This window comes from Rhinopithecus roxellana, chromosome 7, assembly GCF_007565055.1.
Source record: "Rhinopithecus roxellana isolate Shanxi Qingling chromosome 7, ASM756505v1, whole genome shotgun sequence".
In the NCBI taxonomy this organism is placed as follows: Eukaryota; Metazoa; Chordata; class Mammalia; order Primates; family Cercopithecidae; genus Rhinopithecus; species Rhinopithecus roxellana.
Window position 1 is genome coordinate 63,366,884 of NC_044555.1, and position 27,379 is coordinate 63,394,262.

The 27,379-nt window shown below is 38.4% G+C and overlaps 1 pseudogene across 1 annotated transcript; it reads left to right on the plus strand.

Annotated features, from left to right (window-relative positions):
- Positions 1-19,278: 19,278 nt before the first annotated feature.
- LOC104658070 lies at positions 19,279-21,244 on the plus strand (annotated as a pseudogene). The gene has a single exon (XR_004058369.1). The product of XR_004058369.1 is annotated as a bifunctional purine biosynthesis protein PURH pseudogene (transcript).
- Positions 21,245-27,379: the final 6,135 nt, after the last annotated feature.

The window sequence follows — 27,379 nt, forward strand, 5'->3', positions numbered from 1 at the left end:
AAGAAATTCATCTCACCTTGACATTCATAAAAATGAAAGCCTTTTAGTAGCTAGACTTTAAATATTTTAAAGGTAGGGAAATGGAAGTATGAAAGGCGTTCCAGGTAAAGGAAATAGGGGATATACAATCAGCAATTGTGACAGGGCATAAAATGTTCTGGAAATGAATGGTCAGTGGGTTAAATATTGGTTTGTGTGGGGAGGAGGAAATGAGGAATGACGCAAGGGAGGTAGGATAGGGAGAAATGGTGAAGAGTCATATGAGATGTATTTTGTAGTCTACTTTGTGGGGTAGCAGGGACTGAATGTTAGGGAAATACTGTTGTGTCCATCTTAAAGATCCAGGATGAACAGCCACCCAAATTTGATTCCGGTGTGGGGACCAACGATCACACACACACACACACGCACACATACACGAAGACGGTATGAAGATTTATTACTCACATAATAAGGTTTTCTAGGAAGAGTAGGGTGACTCACAAGCAGTGAAAATTGCTTGAAGATTTTGCGGTGATTAGTGAGTGAGGCCACGGTGAAGGTTCCCATGCGCGGGAAGGGGTCGGTGGCGGTTTGAATTTCCCACTGGCACCAAAGGAAAGAACACCTAAACTTTCTTGTTAGCTTGACCACTTGTAGGATAGAAGAAGAAAAAGGAGTGGGGCTGGCCGGGTGCGGTGGCTCACGCATTTGGGAGGCCGAGGCGGGCGGATCACGAGGTCAGGAGATTGAGACCATCCTGGCTAACATGGAGAAACCCCGTCTCTACTAAAAATACAAAAAATTAGCCTGGCGTAGTGGCGGACGCCTGTAATCCCAACTACTGGGGAGACTGAGGCAGGAGAATGGCGTGAACCCGGGAGGTGGAGCTTGCAGTGAGCCGAGATCGCGCCACTGCACTCCAGCCTGGGCGACAGAGGCAGACTCCGTCTCAAAAAAAAAAAAAAAAAAAGGAGTGTGGCTTAAAAGCTCTCAGAAATCAAACTTTTAAAAAATGGAGTCACTCTCTTCACTTCACTAGTGCAATCATATTTTTGAAAATTCAAATCAAAACCAAAAAGAACCCAGTAATAGTGAGAAAATAAACTGGAAAAGGATGAGAATGGACCAGAGAAAACAGCAGGAGGTCGTGGCAAATACCCGGGCAAACGAAAATGAGGGCCTGAACTATCTATCACACTGACAGTGAGGATGGTCTGGGGAATATTTCTGAGGAAGAATTGAGAGTTGGTGCCCATAATGAGTGAGAGAGGCTATTAGATGACTTTGAGATCTGATTGGGCAACTGGAGAAAAAATGACAACTAATGATAGGATATATGGGAGGAAAAGCAGGTGGTTAGGGGGAGACAATGAGTTATTTCAGTTTTGAACATGTGATTGAAACGGCTTAGAGCCACCCTGTCTTTCGAGAAATGAACCACAGTAGTTCCAGGCTCTATCTTTTCCCAGATCAACTTATGTGATCGCATAACCCGGTCACATATCATAATGCTTACAAATAAAGCCCCTCTGTGAAACTCAATTGAGCATGATTTAATTTGCATTTTCTAAGGAAATTTTATTGTTTCTTTCCCTATTACAAAAGCAATTCGTGTTTTATATAAACAATTATGAAATCTAGACAAGTAGAAAGAGGAAAATGCAAATGACTTTCCATGCAGAAGTGATAACTAATACCATATTGGTGTATTATCTTTTAGAGAGTACCATTGGAGCCCAAATATGAGAATGAAATACCTAGAAAACTGAGAAAAAGCTTCAAAGATGAAAAAAAAAAGTTTTCTTTGGGTCTTTAAGGATGTTGAGTACATTTGCTGGCTATAAAGGGGAGAAGATGAGCTGAAAACGGAGGTTCGGGGGAAGAAGGAAGGGCAAACTTTATAAAGCTAAGATTGTACAGTACATTCTGTACTATAACATAATGATTTTTAACTTAATATATTATTTAACTTAATATTTAATTTAATCTATTATGAACACAAATGATAAGTGAAATTTTTGCAGTGAAATATATACACCGATTTTGACATTTTGTTTTGTAATGAAAGAGTGTCTGAGACAGGTCTCCGTCAATTTAGAAGTTTATTTTGCCAAGGATAAGGAAATGTCCTGAAGAAAAAAACATGAAATCACATAAACAGTCTGTGGTCTGTGCCTTTCTCCAAAGATGATTTTGAGGGTTTCAATATTTAAAAGGGAAAAGTGGACTGGAGGGGAAAGAAGGAGGTTATAGTCACATCACTGAATCCACATGTTGCAAGAGAAAAGGAGCAGATAGGGGAAAAATTAATTATGTATTCATCTCACTTTACATAAGATAAGGTGAACATAGCATAGCCACTGTGGGGATATTAAATCTTATATCTCTAGCTGTCTGCTTCGGAACAAAAAGAAAGACAGTTTCTTGCATGACTCAGCCTTCAACTTAATTTTTTTCATTTTGGATAGTGAATTGGGTTCTGGTTTTTATTTTTTTTCTTTCACAGTTTGTATTATGAGTAAAGCATACTAGATAGACTATCTTTCTGACTCTGGAATTAAAGTAAGGAGGTTTTTAGATGTGATAATACCCACTCTCCTCTTTCTCTCTTGTTCTGGCAAAATGTCTGAGGGAGGATCTCACTCTGCAGGTTTAGCTTTCATGAAATGTTGATTTCAAATGGAGTGATGGCTCCTCCTAACTGAAGACAGATCTTCAGTCTTGTTGTGTTTGCTTGCCACTGAATTGTGAGAGTACTTTTTCTCTGTAATAGAATAAGTGACTGGCCATTTCTTACTGCCTGAAGAATTAAACTTCCTTCGCACCTATCTATAAGTCAAATTCTTCCAATATGACTTAGTTTGTCACTTTTGGAAATTACATAATGAAGTGTTTTTCAGACCACTGGATTGTGTATCATAGAAGTGTTTTCATGCACTAAATCCGTATGGTGGTTTCAATTGACAAGAGAGGAAATACTCTGGATTCCCCACCAAGTACTGGGAGCCTGAGGTTCTAGTGGTTCCACAATTAGGTAGTGTGCAACAGTTATCTATTGCCCCAATAATGCTGTGTAATAAACTGCCAAACCTTAGTAAATCAAAAAACAACCAGAATTCCACTTTCAGCATAACAGTGTGAGATGCTCTGCAAACTCAACCACTTAAAATCTCTAGAAATGGTCCTAAAGGCACATAGCAAGTGAAAAAAATATTTATTTAAGAAAATCTATTAAAATTGGTGAGAATAGCAAAAGTCTATGGTATTTGAACTAAGACCCAGCCTATTCTTGTCCCCTTCAAACTTAGTGAAATGGAAACTCCACTTAGGACTGGTACTGCAAAAAACACAGGGCTCTTTCTCCCTCCAGTTTCCATTCCAAGGACTACCTTTAAGAGAGGTTCAGGACTTCAGCATTTTTTAACCTGCCCCCAACTACCTGTTGCTAAGTTCTGGACAGGAGTGACCAAGAAGTGGGGGGTTGCTTCTTCATCCTAGCCTCCAATGTATAGGATGGAATCTCTACCTTAGGTGGGGCAACATTGAGTACACTGGGACCTGATCATCTTTGCATAGGTTCTAATCCATGTGTGATCCACATGGAGAGAGGCAAGCTGAGAAGAACTAATGTTACTATCTACATTCAGAAGTGTTCAGCTCCTATGACAAGAGATGTCACTCAGAGAATGATGTGCCATTATTTCCATTCCCAGCTTTAGAGCCAAGGTATAGAGATTTTTCCCTGGAGGAGAAGCAGACCATAAAAGAGAGAACTGTGAATCTGTTCCAAAGGAACTGACTTTACTTGCAAGAGGAAGTGGAGAAATTCAAGCCTAATGGCACTCTCAAAAACAGTGAAAGTTGTTTTAAAAGACAGTTTAGGGTAGATTGGTAAATTAATCAGACATACAGAGAAAACTGTAAGCTGACTACTTTGCTGGAGAAGAACTTGGAAAAGGACAGCTGTGAGGGGCCCTACTGGGGACAGAACAAATTTTATTTTTCTTTTATTTTTGAGACAGGGTCATCGAGGCTAGAGTGCAGTGGCGCGATCACGGTTTAATGCATCCTCAACCTCCTGGGCCCAAGCAATCCTCCCACCTCAGCCTCCTGAGCAGCTGGGACTACAGATGTATGCCACCATGCCTAGCTAAGTTTTGTATTTTTTTGTAGAGATGAGGTTTCTCCGTGTTACCCAGACTGCTCTTGAACTCCTGTGCGTGAACGATCCAACTGCCTCAGCCTCCCAAAGTGCTGGGATTATAGGCATGAGCCACCGTGCCCGGCCTGAGAGCAAATTTTAAACATTGACCTAGGAAACTAGCCCGTCAAGAAAGACCAGACTAGATTGGATCAGTCTGTGGAGCAATTTATGCCCTATGTTAGAAGCAATAGAACAATCAGCCAGTAATTAGTGGAGTTTAATGGCTGGATGTGATCAGGGAAAGAGAAAAAGAGAGCTCTGCCCAAACCAATGTCATCCCAGGGTGACAATGGTCATGCCCAAGTCTGCACCCCGTAAGGAGCAGCATCAAAGGTTTTATACTGCAAGAGAGAGAGAGCGGGTTGGACTAGACTTCACTAAAATAATCCAACAAGTCACTAAACAAACAGGCAGAAAACAGTAAGTACTTAGGGGGAACAAATACCCAAAGTTGCCACAACATATTATCTAAAATTTCTGGTTGCCAACACAAAATTATAAGACATTCAAAGAAACAGGAAAGTATCATCCATACACCAGAAAAAAGCAGGCAACAGAAGCTGCCCGTGAGAGCAACAAGATGTGTGATTTAACAGACAAGGACTTTAAAGTTGTAATTATAAATATCTTAAAAGGACTAATGGAAACTGTGATTAAAGAAGTAAAAGAAGATATGAAAATGCCACATCAAATAGAGTTTGCTAATAAAGAGATAGAAATTATAAAAAGGAACCAAATTGAAATTCTGGATTTGAGAGTTATAATAACTGAAATGTAAAGTTCAATAGAGGACTGACTAGTATATTTGAATGGCAGAAGAAATAACCCATGAACTTCATGATTTGTCAGCTGTGATTGCCCAATTTGAGGAGCAGAAAGAAAAAAATAATTTTAAAAAATTAAAGAAAGTTCTTCAGACTGAAAGCAAGTGATCCCAGATAGTAATTCACATCTATGCAAATAATGACTAAATAAGTAAGATAAAGAGAGCACTGGTAAAGGTAATTATGTAATTATGAAAGACTGTATAAATGTATTTTTCCTATCTTCTCTTAACTGATTTAAAAAGCAATTGTATAAAGCAATATGTAAATAATGTATGTTGTACATGTAGTATATAGAAATGTAATATAATTTTCCAATAATACCACAAAAGGGTATGGGTGGGACAAAAGCCATATTGGGTTAAGGAAGTGACTCCAGATGATAGCTGAAATCCACAGAAACAAATGAAGAAAGCCATAAATGAGAAATAAGAAGGTTCATATAACAAAAGCTGTAAGTATATGTTTGCTCTTTTTCTCTCAGCTTCTTTCCAATACATAAAATATATGAAGTAACAATTATGTCAATGTACTGCTGGGTTTGTAGAATTTATAATTTTGATATATACAATAATAATACCATAACATGGGGAAATAAATAGAACTATATAGAAATAATGTCTCTGTATCTCAGTGGAATTCAGTTTCTGATAAGTTAACATATGATAAGCCCTAAAGAAATGACTAAGGTAACTCAAGAAAATATAGTGAAAAAATAAAGAAAATTCTACATTAGAAAATATTCATTTAATGCAAAAGGAAGCAGTAAAGCAGTAATATAGGAACGAAAAGGACATGTAAGCTGAAAAAACAGGAAGTAAAATGGCAGAGGTAAACCTAACTGTATTAGCAATAGCATCAACGGCAACTGGATTAAACAGTTCAAATAAAAGGCAGTTTGTCAGCCTGAACTAAAAAACAAGATCCAGCTGTGTGTTGTCTATAGAAAACATACTTTAGATTCAAAGACAAAAATTGTAAGTAAAACAGTGGCAAAACATAAATCATGCAAATAACAACCATAAGAAAGCTGGAGTGGCTATATTAATGTCATAGAAAACATATGTTAAAATAAAAAAAATGTTACTAGAGATAAAGAGGGACACTTTCAAATGATTAAAGGGTAAACCCACTAGGAAGATATAACAATTATGATCATCTATACAACACAGCACCAAAATATATGAAGCAAAAACTGACAGTAAGGAAGGGAGAAATAGATAATTTAACAACAATAATTAGAAACTCAATGCCACACTTCCAGTAATGGAGAGAAGTAGGTAGAGCATAAACAATAAAGAGGATATTTGAATACTACAAACCAACTAGACCTATCAGGCTTGCATAGAACACTCTACCCAAAAAGTAGGATGTGTATTTTTCTCAAGTGCACACAGAACATTCTGAATAGACCACATGCTAGGCCATAAAATAAACCTCATTCAATTTAAAAGGGTAGAAAAAACATCCACTGTTTTTTCTTTCCACAATGGAGTGAAACTACAAATAACAGAAAGAAACGTAGGAAACCCACAAATATATGGAAAGTAAATGACACACTCCTAAAAAACAATGGGTAGAAGAAGGAACCAAAATGAAAATTAAAAAATAATTAGGAATGAATGAAAATGTAAATATCACATACCAAAACTTATGAGATGCAGCTAAAGCAGTGGTAGAGGGAAATGTATAGATGTAAATACAGATGTATATTTAAAAGGAAAGAGGATTTCAAATCAATAAATTAACCTTCCACCTAAGAGACTGAAGAAAGAAGGACAAACTGAACCTAAAGCTAGTAGAAGAAAGGAAATAATAAAGACCAGAGCCGAAATTAATAAATAGTTAATTCAAAAAAATAGAGAAAATTAAAAAAACTAAAAGCTTGTTCTTTGAAAAGGTGACAAATTTGACAAACTTTTAGCTATATAAATAAAAAAGAGAGAATTCATATTGCTAGAATCAGTAATGAAAAGGGAACATTACTACTGACACTGCAGAAATAAAAATTATCATAAGGAAAGACTATGAACAATTTTATTCCAATCAATTAGATAACTTAGATAAAATGGACAAATTACTAGAAAGGCATAAACTACTGAAATTGACTCAAGAAGAAATAGATAATCTGAAAAGACTTCTAAGAAATAAATAGATTGAATTTGTAATCAAAAGACTACCTACAAAGAAAAGCCCAGGCCCAAATGGCTTCATTGGTGAATGCTACCAAATATTTAGAGAACAATCAATAGTAATTCTTCACAAACTCTTATAAAATAATGGAAAAGGAGGGCCAACTTCCTAAATCATCCTATGATGTCAGCATTGCCCAGATACCAAAGCCAGATAAATATATCGCAAGAAAAGAAAACTACAGACCATATATCTTATGAATATGGTTACAAAGCCTTCAAGAAAATAATGGGAACTTGAATCCAGCAACATATAAAAAGAATTGTACACCATGACCAAGTGGGGTTTATCCTAGGAAGTCCAAGTTGGTTTAACACCCCAAAATCAATTAATGTAATACTCCATATCAATGGAAAAAACATGTAATAGTCTCAATTGATGCAGAAAAAATAATTTGATGAAATCCAAAACCATTTCACGATAAAAAGTATTCAACAAGCTAGAAATAGAAAGGAACTTCCTCAACTTGATAAAGGGTATCTATGAAAAATCTACAGCTAACATCATACTTAATAGTGAAAGACTGAATGTTTTTTCCCTAAGATGAGGAACAAAACAGGGTATCTGCTCTAACCACTTCTACTCAATATTGTACTATGGGTTCTACCCGGGATAGTTAAGCAACGAAACAAGTAAAAGCCATCTAGTTTAGAAAGGAAGAAGTAAAATTAACTCTATTCATGAATGACATTATCTTATATATAGAATATCCTAAATAATCCACTAAAAGTCTATTAGAACTAGTAAATGAGTTCAGCAAGGTTTATGGGATACAAGATCAATATATAAAAATCAATTGTCTGAGTTACAAGCATAAATGTAAACGAAGAAAAAATATCAAAAACAAAACTATCAGTTGTCTTTCTATACACTTCAAATGAACAACCTGAAAAAGAAACTAAGAAAAATAATTATAGTGCCACCTAAGATAATAAAATATTTAGGAATAAATGTCACAAAAGAAGGGCAAAAACTATACTCTGAAAACTACAGCATATTGTTGCAAAAGTAAACATTTAAATAAATGGAAAAACATATCATTTTCATGGATTAGAAGGTTTAATACTGTTAGATTGGCAATATTCCCCAAATTTACCTACAGATTTAACATAATCCATCCCTATCAGAATCCCAGTTTATTTCTTTTTTAGAAATTCACAAGTAAATTCATGTGTAAAATTTCATATGAAATTTCAAGGGACTCAGACTAATTAAAACAATATTAAAAAAACAAAATTGAATAACTTACATTTCCTTATTTCAAAATATATTACAAAGCAACAGTAATCAAGATATTGGAACTGGTGTAAACACAGACAAATGGATCAATGGAATCAAAATGAGAGTCTAGAAAGAAACCCATACATCTATAGTCAAGTGATTTTTGACCATTGAATGGAGAAGAAAGAGTACTATCAAATGAATTGTGCTGCTATAACTGAATAGCCACATGCAAAAGAAAGAAATTGGACCCTTATCTTAGACTATATAACAAAATTAATTCAAAATGAATCAAAGAACTAAATGCAAGGGCTAAAACCATAAAACTTTTGGAAAAAATATAGGAAAAAAATCTTCATGACCTTTTCTTGGGCAATTGATTCTTATATGTGACAAAAGCATAGGCATCAAATGAAAAGAATAGATAAATTGGACTTTATTTTTATCAAAATAAAACTTTTGTGTTTCAAAGGACACTATTTTAAAAATAAAAAATACTCTATATCTTGGCTGTTGTGAATAGTGATGCAATAAACATGAGATTGCAGGTATCTCTTTGATATACTGATTTCCTTGCTTTTGAAACTATACCCAGCAGTCTGGATTGCTGGATCATGTGGTAGTTCTATTTTTAGTTCTTTGAGAAATCTCCATGCTGTTTTCCATGGAGGTTGTACTAATTTACATTCCCTCCAACCATGTATGAGGGTTTCCCTTTTATCACATCTTCATCAGCGTTCATTATCCCCTGTCTTTTTTATAAAGGCCATTTTAACTGGGATGGGATGATATCTCTTTAGTTTTGATTTGCGTTTCTGTGATCGTTGATGACACTGAGCATTTTTTCATATACCTGATGGCCATATGCATGCCTCCTTTTGAGAAATGTCTATTCAGATATTTTGCCCATTTTTAAATTGGATTATTTGTTTTTTCCTATTGAGTTGTTTGAGCTCCTTATATATTCTGGTTATTAATCCCTTATCAGATGGTCAGTTTGCAAATATTTTCTCCTATTCTGTGGATTGTCTCTTCGCTTTGTTGAGTGTATCTTCTGTAGTACAGAAACTTTTTAGCTTGATGTGATCCCATTTGTCCATTTTTGCTTCAGTTGCCTGTGCTTTTGAGGTCTTATTCAAGAAATCTTTGCTTAGACCAATGTCTTGGAGTGTTTCTATAATTTTTCTAGCATTTCATAGTTTTAGTTTTATATTTATGCCTTTAATCCATTTTGATTTGATTTTTATATATGGCAAGAGGTAGGGAATCAACCTAAGTGTCCATTAAGGGATAAATGGATCATGAAAATGTAGTACATATACACAATGGAATATTATTTAGCCATAAAAAAGAATAAAATCCTGTCATTTGCAACACCATGGATGAAACTGGAACACATTGTGTTAAGTGAAATGTCAGGCACAGATCAACAAATAATCACATGTTCTCACCTAGATGTGGGAGCTAAAAAAAATTGGAACTCATGGAGATGGAAAGTAGAATGATAGTTATCAGAGGCTGGGAAGAATAGTGAGGAGGAGGGGGATAAAAAAGGGGTAGTTAATAGGTACCAAGATATAGTTAGATAGAAGGAACAAGATCTAGTGTTTGATGGCACAACAGAGCAACTATAGTTAACAATAATTTATTGTGTATTTCAAAATAAAAAATGTTAAACATTAAAATTAAAATGTTCCTAACACAAAGAAAGATAAATGCTTGAGATGATGAATATTGCAATTGACCTGGTTAGATCATTTCACAGTATATGCTTGTATCAAAATATCACATGTACCCCATGAATATGTTCAACTATTATGTGTCCACAATAATTAAAAATAAAAATATTTAAAAGACGTGGAAAGACAACACACATAAGAGAAAATATTTGCAAATAATTTAGTTGACAAGGGACTTGTATCTAGAACATAGCACTCTTAGCAATACAATAATGAAAAGACAGTCAATTAAAACATGGGCAAAGGATTTGAATAGACATTTCTCCAAAAATATACAAGGCCAGGTGCAGTGGCTCATTCCTGCAATCCCAGCACTTTGGGAGGCCAAAGCAGGAGAATCACTTCAGTCCAGGGGTTCAAGGCTGGCCTGGACAACACAGTGAGACTCCATCTCTACAAAAAATTAAAAATTAGTCAGATGTGGCACACACCTGTAGTCTCAGCTACTCAGGAAGCTGAAGCAGGAGGATCACTGGAGCCCAGGAATTGGAGGCTGCAGTGAGCTGTGATCATGCCACTGCACTCCAGCCTAGGTGACAGAGTGAGACCCTGTCTCAACAAAACAGAAGGTATGCAAATGACCAACAGGCACATGAAAAGATGCTCAATGGCATTAATAATTAGGGGAATGTAAGTTAAAACTACAATGAGATACAGCTTCACATCCACTAGAATGGCATTAATACAAAGAAAAACAGAAAATAACAACTGTTAGTGAAGATGTGGAGAAATCGGCATCCTCGTACATTGCTGGTGGACATGTAAGATTGTATAGCCACTTTGTGAAACATTTTGGCAGTTCTTCAAATAGTTAAACATGACCCACCAATTCCATTTCTCATTACACATCCAAGAGAAGTGAAAACATGTCCGCATAAAAACTTACAGGTGAATGTTTATATAAGCATTATTCACACTAGCTAAGAGGTGAAAACATCTCAAATATCCATCAAATGATGAATGAATAAACAAAATGTGGTATATTCACACCTTTTCATGTGCCTGGCCAACTGAAAAAGACACAGTCACAAAAGACTGCATATTGTATAATTTTATTCATATAAAATGTCTACAGTAGGCAAACCTATTGAGATAGTAAGAAGATTACTAGTTTCTTTGGGGGATAAGGGGATAGAAAGGTGATAGCGAATGAGTACAAGGTTTCTTTTGAGATGATGAAAATATCTTAAAAATGACTAGGACGGTTGCACATATCTGAGTATACTAAAACCTATCAAATGGTACACTTGAAATAGGTGGATTGTATGATACTTGAGTTGTGTTTCAGCAAAGCCTTTATAAAAGCAAAACCCCAAACCACGTATTTCTGATGTGTTTCTGTGGTTTGGCAATATGAACTGGACTCACGTTGGTGGTGAGTTTTTTAATCTCAGCTAGGCTTCCTTTATACCAGTGGTTACCTGTGAGTTGACTGTACTGATTGAATGGTTTGGCTGTGTCCCCACCCAAATCTCATCTTGAATTGTAATCCTCATAATCCCCATGTGTCATGGGGGAGGCCCAGTGGGAGGCAATTGAATCATGTGGACCGTTTTCCCCATGCTGTTCTTGTGAGAGTGAGTTCTCACGAGTTCTGATAGTTTTATAAGCATCTGGCATTTCCCCTGCTGGCACTCATTCTCTCTCCTGCTGCCCTGTGAAGAGGTGGCTTCCCCCATGATTGTGAGTGTTAAAAGAAAAACTCAGCTGAATGAAATTTAAAAGAGTTTAACTGAGCAATGAACAAGTCATGAATCAGGCAGCCCCCAGAATCACAGCAGATTCAGAGAAACTCCAGAGATGCCCCGTGGTCAGAACAAATTTATAGGCAAAAATAGGGAAGTGATGTACAGAAATTAGAAGTGAGGTACAGAAACAACTTGGTTGGTTACAACGTGGTATTTGCCTTATTTGAACACAATTTCAACACTCAGCAGTGTATGAGTGGTAGAAGTACGGCTGCTGGGATTGGCCAAGACTCAGCTATTATTACAGGTGCATACTCCTAAGTTAGGTTTTCAATCTTGTCTACCTATTAAGTTAGGTTGCAGTTCATCCACAAGGACTCAAATATAGAAGTACGGAGTCCTTCTTAGGCCATATTTAGTTTGCTTTAACAATTCCTTCCTTTTGGTATTTTCTCAATTTTGAGAGACTGACCAAAACTTTAGTCATTGATGTCACCATCACCATCATAAATGTACCTATTTGGACTTGAAACCCACTGGAAATCAGTGGAACAGTGAGTTTTGCAAAGGTAGGAACAAGGACTGAGTAGAGGATACCTCCTTATGCTGGAATGCCTTGTTTACAGGAGAGAAACAAAACCTGCTCTGTTCTGGTCTAGGACCTATGTGTTTCCTAAAAGTCTTAGTTTGATTATGTCACATTTAGCATGAGCGACTCCATTTTTGTTTGGTTTGGTCTGTTGGGGCCTAGTGCATGAGCTCAGTCCAAAACAATGACCTCCCATAATTTTGTTTTGAAAAATTCCCCCTTTTTGGCAAGATTCTCACTTAGGTGAGAGTGTGACAAAAACTTAGGGCCTTAGCATCACTTTCAATTACCATCATTTTGGGTTTCTGGTCTCAGCATGTCACTCATAGGTTATGGTGCCCTCATGGTCGTACATTTCTTTCAGCTCTTGTCATTCCAGTTGAAGAGAGACCATTTGATGTTCAAGAGATGGCTGCATGCAAGCATTTAAAACCTTTGAGAGAATACAGCACACCAGGGAGAGTGTTAGGACTATCAGGAGGATAATACTAAGAGTTTGGAGTATGTTCCTTACCCAGGCTCCCTATAAATCAAATCACCTAAAATTAAATTGATCAAAGAATGAGCTAAAGAGTCTACTTACTTAACTAAGCAGTCCCTTTGTTAATCCCCTGCAACTGAATTTCTTTAATCTACATTTGATGTATTTCTCCATAGGCCACAAGTGCCAGCAGCTGCACAGATACTTCTCTGTTTAGCCAGTTCTATTATTTAGCACAACTTTCACAAGATAATTTGAAATCTGTTGTGTAACTATAGCCTTTACAGTAGAATCTGCTCTAAAGTCTATCATGAGGGATACATTTCTGATCATTGCCTCTTTTACTCCAAACCATGCAAAAATGACCTAACAAATGATGCCCTTCTAGAAGAGTGCAGGTTTCTTGGCAATGCTCTCTTTAACCCATGATGTGGGTTAAGAGGAGTGAACTAATGTTCTGTTTCTGCCTGATTGTGTGGCAACATGTACCATTTAAGTTTCTCGCCTACATTGGCCCTTCATCTTTATTAAAATATAAGGTTATCCATGTATAAAGCTGGCTGCAAAACAAAATCCTTCACAAATATAAGTATGCCCCATAAGTGAACACAACAGACCCCCTTTTCATTTCTATTGCTCATAGAGGCATAAACAAGGAAAAAGTATTTAAAGATAAGAGTCTCATGATGCTAGAGAAGTCTTGGACAGTGATCTCGGGAAAAGCTGTTCATATCAAGGAAGTCATCTTCTTCTGGGCAGTGACATCCCTGGTTAGCTTTACTTTAAGGGTTCCAATGAGTGTACATTGTCAATAGTGCAGAGGGATCCTTCTCAGTTGTAAGATTATGAACCCAAAGTTCAAGATCCTAAAATTTTGTTGCAATGTGGATGGCAAGGAAGGTCTTTCTATGATGTTCCCAGAAGATCCAATCTTTGGGTTCTAGATTGTGAAGGGGTTGATTGTCCTCAGTTAACCATAAAAAGTTTCCTTTACCTGGTGAAATTACACTGTGGCATAATAACCTAGTGTGATAGCATCAGCTGTCTTTCATGGTAAAGCTTTTATACAACCAGAAAACATGCATTGAAAATGACAATAGAATGAAATCCCTTTATAAATGTTTAAATGACCCATCAAGTAACTGAATGTACCTGAAGCTTTAATTATCTTCCCAGGAGTATGTAACCAAACATCAGTTATAAGCTATTTTAGCAATTTATAAGTCACTAAACCAATATATTTAATTTGGATCATTTTTACCTTTTCCATGATGAGTCATGGAATGCAGAACTTTTAATTACAAAAGCTAAAGCATTTATTTTAAAAAGGACTCTGGAAGGACTCGGTGGCCATCCTGGTTCTCCATGAGTCCATGCTTAATTAACATTCGACTTATATCCTCTTGAATACCAATTGTGTCTCCAAATTAGGTGCATAGCACTGATAGCTGATGGGTTATCATATATAATTTGACTTAGACCATGGATTTCATTTAAATTGTATATCTAAACAATTTCAATATTAGCTGATTTAACACAAAAATGTGGCAAAGTATTTTCTTGGTATTCAATTAATTTTTGTTCCACTTGGGTTAGCAGTTTTGTAACCCAGTCAGTCTTTTCATTAAAGTTCCAGGAATTCTTACCCAATTAAAATGATATGATTCTAAACTTATTAGAAATCTGTAATCAAGAATGCTTTTTAGGGTCCTTTCCATCCTTTGATAAACCTCCTAAAAGACACCATGCTTTGGAAGTTTTCAGAAACTGCATCAACATTAAGCAATTAGCTGTGGAAATGACTTCAAGTAATCATAGCTAAAAACACAATTGACAAGGAAATTCGGTTATTTCTATGGTTTACAGTAACTTAACATAATAACCATAATTCTGATTGATAGCATATATTGTGACATATTACAATTTTAGAAAGCCCATACAATTTTGGAACATATGTTAATGTCATTTACTAAAATACAACCTGAAGAAAACTAAAAATTGCTTTTTTTATTTTGACAATGTTTCCTGTGTAATTAGCATGTCAAACAATCCTATTTCCCTCTCTTTTGGATGCTTCAGGGGTCCTCTGTAGCATCTCAAAGTCAGAGGTTAGAAAAGACAATTTTGAAGCTGAAATTTGATTTGGAGAAGCCTATCAAATATGTAAAAAATTTAAAGCACTTGATATTATGAAATAGAATTGCAGGTTACTGTAAGTAATTCATTTAGTCCAAATCATGACTCAAAAATTTTTTATAAATTGCAGGTTACTGTAAGTAATTCATTTAGTCCAAATCATGACTCAAAAATTTTTTAAAGGGCAAAAACCTTTAGTCATTGATAGAGGGAAGACTGAGCTTTCCAAACAGTCTTTTGTCTTTCCCTTCTTTTTTTCAGAAGTTTATTCAAGAGACAAACAAAAATATTTCATTATTCTTTAATATTATACAAAAATCTTGTTCAAGAGAGAAAGCCAAATTTCACCCTTGCATTAGTGTACCATTAATGTCAACCCCAATTTTTAATAAAATCTTACAGATAAGTTGATTCAATCTTAATCAGTTTGACCATAATGTGATATTCTTATAAACCTTTTATAACTCTTTACAATTTTTGTGAGAGAGCAGATCAGTACTTTAAGAAAATCCTGTTGTGCTTTTATTATATTTTCATGTGCAATTTACAGAAAAACTGAATCATAACCCTTTAAATTTAGTCAATATGTTCACACACAGGATTTCTTTTGCAAGATTAATTTTTATAAACCTTCTACAACTTGCTATAACATTTAGCTTTATCTTATCTAATTTAAAAATCCTTTTACCATCTAAACTCAGCAAAAATTTATATTCCAAGGCCTTCTTATGATCTTTTACCAAAACCACATATTACTCTCCTCACACACCTTGCATGTAAAACTATTTTTTCAATAGTATCAATCATGTGTTATAATGGTAACTCTTTGCAACTTTTACTTTTGTTGTGTAAATTTCGTTTCATGAATCCTCTGCAACTTGTGCAGATCATCCACAACATGCTTGGACTTTCTAACTTGTCCTAAGCATTCCTCTTTTTAAACAACCAGTTATTTTACTTTAGGACAAGAATTTACCATGCAAGATCCTTTCTTATATAAAATCTCTTTTATTTATAACCTTCTTTGCATAGATGGGAGACATGGCTAATTCCACATGTCCCCAACCTTTATCTAGAATCTAATACTGCAAAATAAATTGAACAATTTTTAAAAGTCAAAGAACCAGCTTATGACCTTAAAGCATTTAGCAGCCCTAATATCCAACCTGCATAATTTAGACCAAATGTTTGCATTTTTGAAGATATTTTTATTTTACCAATAATCTTTAAAGCTGTCTTTATTTCCTAAAGATTACTTAAGTCATGTGAACTAAAAGCAGTACAGTTTTTACTTTTCTGACAAAATATTTTATTTAATTGATTATTTTTCTTTAAGCCAATTAATTAGTGCTCTTTCATATAAACATCACACACGCAACACATATATTACTACACAGACAGACAGAAAAAGATCCAGTCGTTGTAAGATTTTTTATTTTCCAGTTTGAAGCTTCTTAATCGGATTACTGGCTTTAAGGTAGTCCTTCAAGAAGCAGGGCTAAGAAGACATGCAGTTTTTTAAAAAAAATTCTATAATCTTCAAAGATAGCTCAAAGAAAGGAAAATTCAAGAAGGGAAGCCAGAAGTTGTTCATGGAGGAGAAGAGAATTAACAATTGGTAAAGGTCACACAGATATCAACCAGAAAGCACTCATTCCCTAACCCAGGATTGAACCTGGGCCGCCATCGTAAAATTGCAGAGACCAAAAAAAGTACTGCCACATGTTGCAAGGTTAAGCTTCCAAGGACGTCAAATAAGATGGAGACCTCATCCACTTTTTTTTTTTTTTTCAGGGTCCTGAAAACTTTTATAACTTTTGTTCAAGGACCATCTTGAACAATGGGCTTACAGGTGTCCTAGGCCCACATTCTACCCTAAGATACCCCTCTTCCTGACAGAATGACACAGAAAAACAAATTTATAGCACAAAATACATCAGATTTGCTACAGCTTAAGGCTAGCCTCAGAATTCTTTTTGCATTAATCAAAACTTTACAGAGGAGATAAACAGTGATTTTTACCATTCATTTAACCAGTTTGCACAGAGAGAGGCTAGAACTCTGACTGGCAAGAAATTCTTACCCTTTTGCTGGCATGTCAGGTTTCTGGGTTCCCCTTCCCTGAGTGGCCCTAGCAATCCTAGTCACCACACTACAGTCCTGGGGGACAAGCGGTAACACAAAAGAAAATTATGGAACCACAGGCAAAATCCTCTCAATTTTGCAAGATGCTGCCCAAGGGGTTGCATGGGGTAACCAAATTAGCATTTTTCGTTCTGGCCAGAGCAAAATATGTGTGACAAAACATACACATTAGCCACTCTGCTTAGCAGCACCCAAAATTGAACTGGCAAGGCTCAAATTTGCCCCTGGTTGGGCCCTATCATCTTTAATCCATTTTTAACAAAGAGGGATTTTACTGAGGGGAGGGCCTCTAACCCAATCCCATCCTTTAGTCAGGTAAAATGTACCCCGTTACTTGTCCAAATTCAGCCAGTTGGTGCTGCAGTCTACTTCCTTTGGATCAGGATAGTAACTAAGTTAAAAGATTAGCAGATTTAATTTGGGGGGATCCCCTCATTTTTAAATGCACTGCAGTGCATTGTTGTTTATTCAGAAAGTTCTACTGTAAGTTATCTTTAGTTAAATTTCACCATTTCTCTAAGACTTTGCAGCTTCTTGGGACTAACATATAAGCTGGAAGGACTCAGGTTTTCAGAAATTAAGGACCCAATTTTTACCTAAAATATTGGCTTTGCTCTCAGGTTCCCTTGATTAACTTAGCCAATGATTTTTCCTACCTAAGCACTCAAGAAAAATGAAACGAAGGGGCAGAACACAAAAATCCCTGTGGATTTTCAAAGGCCAAATTTTACAATCCCTACAATATTACCATTTGCTACCAGTTTTTTCTGAACCAGTCATAGGTAAGAGGTCTCTGACTGAATCCAAGGCAGTTAATTACCGGATTCGATACAATTCCGAACACAGTCCAGTTCCTGTCGTGACTTCCAAACCCAATCTGGAAGATAAATTTGCTCAAAGAAATTCAAAGATCTCAAAACACAAATCTGTGGAGTTCCAAAATCCAAAAGAGAACTTATCATGATCCCCAGGCACTCTGAGAGATCAAAGGACATAAGTGGGTCCAGCAAGTACCTTGCTTCTTCACTCAGCACTCCTGGAGGTCATTAAAGCTCTACTTTGGACCATGCTTCTGACATCATCTGTTAAAAGAAAAACTTCAGCCAAATTAAATTTAAAGGAGTTCATTCAGCAATGAAAGATTCACGAATCAGGCAGCTCCCAGAATCATAGCAGATTCAGAGAAACTCCAGGAATGTCTCATGGTCAGAACAAAGTTATAGACAAAAAAGGAAAGTGACATACAGAAATCAGAAGTGAGGTACAGAAACAACTGGATTGGTTACAGCTCAGAGTTTGCCTTAGTTGAACACAGTTTGAACACTCAACAGTGTATGAGTGGTAGCAGTACAGCTGCTGGGATTGGCCAGGGCCCAGCTATTCTTATAAGTGCATACTCCTAAGTTAGGTTTTCAATCTTGCTACCTATTAAGTTCATATATTTGTGTCCTTGCAGTTCATCCACAAGGACTGTGATATAGAAGTACAGAGTCCTTCTCAGGCCATATTTAGTTTGCTTTGCCATAAGTTTCCTGACCTCTTCCCAGTTATGTGGAACTGTGATTAAACCTCTTTTCTTTATTAATTGCCCAGTAACAGGTATTTTGCCATAGCAGCATGAGAATGGACTGATACAGTAAATTGGTACTGGGGGTGGGATACTGCTATAAGGATATCCAAAAATGTGAAGCAACTTTGGAACTGGGTAACAAGCAGAGGTTGGAATAGCTTGGAGGGCTCAGAAGAAGACAGGAAGATGTGGGAAAGTTTACAATTTCCTAGAGACTTGTTGAATGGCTTTGACCAAAATGCTGATAGTGATATAGACAATGAATTCCAGGCTGAGGTGTTCTCAGATGGAGATGAGGAACTTGCTGAGAACTGGAGTAAAGGTCACTCTTGCTATGCAAAGAGACTGGCGGCATTTTGCCCCTGCCCTAGAGATGTGTGGGACTTTGAATTGAGAGACATGATTTAGGATATCTGGCAGAAGAAATTTCTAAGTGGAAAGCATTCAAGGGGAAGCAGAACATAAAAGTCTGGAAAATTTGCAGCTTGATGATGCAATAGAAAAGAAAAACCCGCTTCGCACGTGGTGCCGCCCCTGCTGCCTGCAGCTCGCCCCGAAAACCCAGTTCCTGCAGCCATGGCTCCTGGCCAGCTCGCCTTATTTAGTGTCTCTGACAAAACCGGCCTTGTGGAAGTTGCAAGAAACCTGACCTCTCTTGGTTTGAATCTGGTCGCTTCCGGAGGGACTGCAAAAGCTCTCAGGGATGCTGGTCTAGCAGTCAGAGATGTCTCCGAGTTGACAGGATTTCCCGAAATGTTGGGGGGACGTGTGAAAACTTTGCATCCTGCAGTCCATGCTGGAATCCTGGCTCGTAATATCCCAGAAGATAATGCTGACATGACAAGACTTGATTTCAATCTTATAAGAGTTGTTGCCTGCAATCTCTATCCCTTTGTGAAGACAGTGGCTTCTCCAGGTGTAACTGTTGAGGAGGCTGTGGAGCAAATTGACATTGGTGGGGTAACCTTACTGAGAGCTGCAGCCAAAATCCATGCTCGAGTGACAGTAGTGTGTGAACCAGAGGACTATGTGGCGGTGTCCACAGAGATGCAGAGCTCCGAGAGTAAGGACACCTCCTTGGAGACTAGACGCCAGTTAGCCTTGAAGGCATTCACTCATACGGCACAATATGATGAAGCAATTTCAGATTATTTCAGGAAACAGTACAGCAAAGGCATATCTCAGATGCCCTTGCGGTATGGAATGAATCCTCATCAGACCCCTGCCCAGCTGTACACACTGAAGCCCAAGCTTCCCATCACAGTTCTAAATGGAGCCCCTGGATTTATAAACTTATGCGATGCTTTGAACGCCTGGCAACTGGTGAAGGAACTCAAGGAGGCATTAGGTATTCCAGCCGCTGCCTCTTTCAAACATGTCAGTCCAGCAGGTGCTGCTGTTGGAATTCCACTCAGTGAAGATGAGGCCAAAGTCTGCATGGTCTATGATCTCTATAAAACCCTCACACCCATCTCAACGGCATATGCAAGAGCAAGAGGAGCTGATAGGATGTCTTCATTTGGTGATTTTGTTGCATTGTCCGATGTTTGTGATGTACCAACTGCAAAAATTATTTCCAGAGAAGTATCTGATGGTATAATTGCCCCAGGCTATGAAGAAGAAGCTTTGACAATACTTTCCAAAAAGAAAAATGGAAATTACTGTGTCCTTCAGATGGACCAGTCTTACAAACCAGATGAAAATGAAGTTCGAACTCTCTTCGGTCTTCATTTAAGCCAGAAGAGAAATAATGGTGTCGTCGACAAGTCATTATTTAGCAATGTTGTTACCAAGAATAAAGATTTGCCAGAGTCAGCCATCCGAGACCTCATCGTAGCCACCATTGCTGTCAAGTACACTCAGTCTAACTCCGTGTGCTACGCCAAGAACGGGCAGGTTATCGGCATTGGAGCAGGACAGCAGTCTCGTATACACTGCACTCGACTTGCAGGAGATAAGGCAAACTGTTGGTGGCTTAGACACCATCCACAAGTGCTTTCGATGAAGTTTAAAACAGGAGTGAAGAGAGCAGAGATCTCCAATGCCATCGATCAGTATGTGACTGGAACCATTGGCGAGGATGAAGATTTGATCAAGTGGAAGGCATTGTTTGAGGAAGTCCCTGAGTTACTCACTGAGGCAGAGAAGAAGGAGTGGGTTGAGAAACTGACTGAAGTTTCTATCAGCTCTGATGCCTTCTTCCCTTTCAGAGATAATGTAGACAGAGCTAAAAGGAGTGGTGTGGCGTACATTGCGGCTCCTGCCGGTTCTGCTGCTGACAAAGTTGTGATTGAAGCCTGCGACGAACTGGGAATCATCCTCGCTCATACGAACCTTCGGCTCTTCCACCACTGATTTTACCACACGCTGCTTTTTGGCTTGCTTATGTGTGGGTGAACAGTCACGCCTGAAACTTTATGAGAATAACTTAAAAAAAAAATAAAACAGCACCTCTTAATCACTGGACCCATAGTTTTTGGTAGTTGTGTTTTATGTTAAAGATACGGCTCTTTCAACTGACACATGACACGTAAATGAGGAATTCCAGAGTACCCCTGCCTGCCGGAGCTCAGCCTGTCCCACAGCACTGCCTGTGTGAAACATAAACATTCATGGGAACCAAACGAACTGAGGAGCCAGAGGACATGGCACAAGTGTCTTAAAGCTCCATGTTTCCTCCTAGGGGAGTCTTCTCTTTTTTTTTTTTTTTTTTTTGTATTTTTTTGAGATGGAGTCTCGCTCTGTTGCCCAGGCTAGTCAGTGACGTGATCTCGGCTCACTGTAACCTCCGCCTCCCAGGTTCAAGTGATTCTTCTGCCTCAGCCTCCCGAGTAGCTAGGATTCCAGGCATGCACCACCATGCCTGGCTAATTTTCGTATTTTTTTTTTTTTTTTTTTTTGAGACGGAGTCTCGCTCTGTCGCCTAGGCTGGAGTGCAGTGGCGCAATCTCGGCTCACTGCAAGCTCCGCCTCCCGGGTTCACGTCCTTCTCCTGCCTCCGCCTCCGGAGTAGCTGGGACTACGGGCGCCCGCCACCACACCTGGCCAATTTTGTTTTTTTTCGTATTTTTAGTAGAGATGGGGTTTCACCGTGTTAGCCAGGATGGTCTCGATCTCCTGACCTTGTGATCCACCCACCTCGGCCTCCCAAAGTGCTGGGATTACAGGCGTGAGCCACCGCGCCTGGCCAATTTTTGTATTTTTAGTAGAGACAGGGTTTCACCATATTGGTTAGGCTGGTCTCAAACTCCTGACCTCGTGATCCACCTGCCTCGGCCTCCCAAAGTGCTGGAATTACAGGCGTGAGCCACTGCGCCCGGCCCTCATGCCATTTATTTTTAATCACACTTCTGAGAAGCTTGGTTGTCTACTTTTCAAACAAACAGCAGATTGGCACCTGTGAACTGGAACCTTAGAGGGGATTAGTAAGTCTTGCTGACACCCTGTATGGATAATCTAATGCATATTTTTCTTGGTGCTAAGTGAAATGTTTCCCAGAATTTCAGCAGCCGTAGATTCACTCTCTGGAGCTACATAAAAAATGTAGTCAATGTTCAGTGCTCAGAAATGGTACCCAATATTCCAATTACAGACTTATCACTGCAGTGGGCACAGTGGGAGGGCAGTGCCTTCCTTCGTCAGGACAGCCCTGTGCATCTGTGTGTCCTGCCTGTGTGCTTCTGACCATTCCCATGCATTGCACCTGTGTTCAACTAAAACGCTTTGCCATTGTTCACCTTGACTGATGAGTCCTACCCTCTTCCCAAGTCTTTAACCTACCCCCCCTTGCTAAATAAAAATTTCTGAAGTTTTTTTTAAAAAAAAAAAAAAAAAAAAAAAAAAAAAAAAAAAAAAGAAAAGAAAAACCCATTTTCTGGGGAGAAATTCAAGCTGGCTGCAGAAATTTGCATAAGTAATGAGGAGCCAAATGTTAATCCCCAAGACAATGAGGAAAATTTCTCCACGGCATGTCAGAGACCTTCACAGCAGCCCCTCCCATCAAAGGCCTGGAAGCCTGGGAGGGAAAAATAATTTTGTGGGCCAGAACCAAGGGCCCCCTGCTCTGTGCAGCCTTGGGACATGGTGTCCTGCATCCCAGCTGCTTCAGCTCCAGCGATGGCTGAAAGGGGCCAAGATACAACTCGGGACATTGCTTCAGAGGGCACAAGCCCCAATCCTTGGCAGTTTCCACATGATGTGGGGCCTGCATGTGCACAGAAGTCAAGAATTTGAGGTTTGGGAATCTTCACTTAGATTTCGGAGGATGTATGGAAATACCTAGATGTCCCAGCAGAAGTTTGCTGCAGGGCTGGAGCCTTTGTGGAGAATCTGTGCTAGGGCAGTGTGGAAGGGAAATGTGAGATTGGAGTCTCCACACGGTTTCCTCACTGGGGCACTGCCTGGTGGAACTGTGAGAAGATGGCCACTGTCCTCCAGACCCCAGAATGGTAGATATACTAACAGCTTGCACCGTGTGCCTAGAAAAGTTGCGGACACTCAATGCCAGCCCATGAAAACAGCTGGGAAGGGGGCTATGCCCTTCAAAACCACAGGTGTGGAACTGCCCAAGGCTGTGGGAGCCCATCTCTTGCATCAGCATGCCCTGGATGTGAGACATGGAATCAAAGGAGATCATTTCAGAACTTTAAGGTTTAATGACTGCCCTATTGGATTTCGGACTTGCATGGGGCCTGTAACCTCTTTGTTTTGGCCAATTTATTCCATCTGGAATGGGTGTATTTACCCAAAGCCTGTACTCCCATTACCTAGGAAGTAACTAACTTGCTTTTGAGTTTGCAGGATCATAGGAAAAAGGGACTTGCCTTGTCTCAGATGAGACTTTGGACTTGCACTTTTGGGTTAATGCTGGAATGAATTAAGACTTTGGGGGACTTCTGGGAAGGCACGCTTTTGTTTTGAATTGTGAGGACATGAGATTTGGGAAGGGCCAGGGGTGGGATGATATGGTTTGACTGTGTCCCCACCCAAATCTCATCTTGAGTTGTATTTCCCATAATCCCCAGGTGTGGTGGGAGGGACCCAGTGGGAGGTACTTGAATCATGGGTGCAGTTTCTTCTATGCTATTCTCATGATAGTGAGTGAGTTCTCATGAGATCTGACAGTTTTATAAGTGTTTGGCATTTCCCCTGGTGGCACTCATTCTCTCTCCTGTCACTCTTTGACGAGATGCCTTCTGCTATGATTGTCAGTTACCTAAGGCCTCCCCAGTTATGCAGAACTGCAAGTTAATGAAACCTCTTTTCTGTGCAAATTACCCAGTCTCGGGTATTTCTTTATAGCACCATGAGAACGGACTAATACACTGATCATGGCTGGGCTCACTTATCTCAGACCTTAGAGGGGACAGCTGGACTGACTTGACTCAGCTCCACGTGGTCTCTCGTCCTCTAGCAAGTTAGCTCATGCTTGTTGACATGACAAATGTAGATGTTTAAAGTGAGAGTGAAAGAGCACAAAGTTTTTTGGGAACCAGGCCCATTACTATCCCACCATCACTTCCCCATCTTATTTTTCTAAGTATGTGGTAAGGCCAGCTCAGATTTAAGAGGTGAGAAGGTCAGCACAATGTCTTTATTGGATGAGCTGCAAAGTCACATTTTAAAAATATGAATACTCAGAGTAGATACAGAGGATGGGATAACTGTGGGCACTTCTGAAAATAATCTGCTATAAAGTATTACAACCATTTATTTTGCACTCTTGCCCTCTCAGAATCTTTTTGTGTTTTATCAATAGTTCATAAAAATACATAAATTATGTTCATGTTCATTCACATTTGAGAGATGGATCCAAGTGCCAGGACATCTATAAGTCCAGATTCTTCATTGCTTGGGGATGAATACAAGGTCATCTTAAACCACTCTCATTTTTTGCACTCAGGTTCAGCATACTTACTAGCTTTCATTTAAAACACGCCAAATACTTTACCAGTCTGGGGATTTGTCCATGCTACCTTCTGGAATTTTATTTTTCATACCACTTCTCTGACTCATTCCTTATTCTTGTGACAGTTCTAAGGTTCAATGTCATTTCGACATTCCTTCATAACCCTATGTAAATTACATCCCCTCACTACATCTTAAAGTAACATTTTAAATGTAAATAAGTGATTATCAATTGAGAATAATTTTGTCCCCTAGCTACTTTTTGGCATCACAACCGGAAGATGCTACTATCTAGTGGATAGGGGCCAAGGTACTGCTGTCCTTTTATACCAGGAGCAGCCTTTCCACCACAAAACAAAGAATTATTCAGTCCAAAATGTCAATAGTGCTAAAGTTTATAAACTACTTTTGATCATGCACAATAAGTTTGAAATACATATTTGTTTGGGTGTTTGTTTTAACATCTGTCTTTCCTACTAGACTGAATGTTTCATAGAGATGAGATAATGCCTATTTTGCTTAACATTGAATATCCAGCATCTTCCTCAGTGTCTGATGCCAGGTAGCTACATGAAAGGATGAAACAGCAGGCATGAGGTAAGAAGAAAATGAAAGGCTTTATTAGGAGGGTATACAAACATTTCTTGGTGTAGAAGATGCTGTCAGTGCCCTGTCCATACTCCAACAGTTCATACCATTTAAGTAGATATTTGCCTGATTTTCAAATGTCAGAGTCTTTATTTCTTTGTGTGAGACCTTTCATTAGGTCACCAGAGTCCATTGTGCTGAATAATATGACAGTCCAGAACAGTGGGGCATCATCTGCCCCCTGGAAGATGTGTTTTCTACATCGTTCTCTAAAGTTTTTCAGTAACATTAGCTGCTTGATAACAAATACATTTTTTTGCTTCCTTTCCTTCTCTGTCTCAATTCCTCTCTTCCCCGCCAGAGTTTCCTGGGAATAACTCCCATGGTAGGCCGAATAATGGTCCCCAAAGGTACTTTGATCCTAACCCCTTGCACTTATGAATGTTGCCTTATATGGAAAAAGAGAATTCACAGAGATGATTGTGGAAGATGGGAGATTACTCTGTATTATCTGATAGAACTTAAAGGCAATCACAAATGTTCATAAAAGAGGGAGGCAGAGGTGGATTTGACACAGAAGAAGGAAATGTGACTGCTGAAGAAAAATGCTATGCTGCTGGCTGTAAATAGGAAGGAAGGGGTCCATGAGATAAGGAATGCAGCTCTAGGAGCTGGGAAAGACAAGGAAACAGACTCTCCTCTAGAGTCCCCAGAGGGAGCATGGCAATGTTGACACTTTATTTTCAGCCTAGTGAAACTGATTTTGGACTTCTGACCTCCAGGTTTGAAAGATACTAAATGCATGTATTTTAAAGCTACCAAATTTACAGCATCATAGCAGCCATAGGGATCTATTACAATTTTTGGTCCCTGGAAGTGGGTTGCTGCTATAATAAATATCTAAAAATGTGGAAGTGGTTTTGCAACTGGATAATAGCTATAGACTGGAATAATTTTCAGGAGCATTATATAACAACCCTAGATTATGTTGAACAGATCATTAGTAGAAATATGAATGTTCAAAGTGTTCCTGGTGAGAGCTCAGACATGAGGAGCACAGTAGAGAAAGTCTATATTGTTTTAGAGAACACCTAAATTATCATAAACAAACTATTGATAGAAATAAAATGTTGAAGGTGTTGCTGGTGAAGGCTTAGAAAGAAATTAGTAACATAATATTGGAAAAGGGAGTTTGTGTTACATAGCATCAGAAATCGTAGCTGAGTTGTGCCCTACAATTATGTGGAAAGCAGGACTTGTAAGCAATGAACTTGAATATTTAGCTGAGCAGATTTTCATGCAAAGATTAAATGAATGGCCTGCTTTTGTTGCTGCTTATAGTAAAATGCTAGAGGAAAGACATAAATTGAGGGAAGAACTGTTAAGCAAAAAGAAAGCAGGCTTCAATGATATGAGAAATTTTCAGCCTATCCAGATTGCAAAAAGACACCAAAATTAGGAAATTCATTGCCACGAAGTCATCCTCCAGAGATAAAATCAAGGGCATGGCTAGACATCCTTTTGCTAGTGCCTTTAAGGGATCAAAAGATCAAAGTATTCAATTACACAGATGGTGTTTTGAAGAGATATGGAGTGTGCCTCTCAGAATAAGCAAGGGATTATCTATGAGGGATCTTGAAGAAACCTCTTGTCTAATCACATGAATCCCCATGACATACATAAAAGACCTATAAGTTTTTGAGAATGTTATATCAGCAGAAACAATGCCAGCTTAGACTGAAAGGGACAAATAGAGGAAGAAATGAAAGAAGGCCATAGGACTCCCAAAATTTGACAGGAGAAAGCAGGCTGATAAAACTAGTCAGCCGTAAACATATGCTACCATTCAAAATAAAGGAACAATGACTGAGGGCAGAACCTAGAGGCCAGAGGGCAGATTTATGACCCCAGGTGAAGTCATAGGAGCAGAGTGATCAAAGGGAGGAGTCTCAAATCATAGAATATTCCCAGGCCTTGAAACCTAATGGTTGGATTTTGAAATTGTTTGGATTTGAGACTCTTTTGTTCTTTCCACTTTTTCCCCTATGGAATGGCAAAGTTATTGGCTGTAAATGAACCAAAGTCAAAGGGAAAACACAGAATTACTAGAGA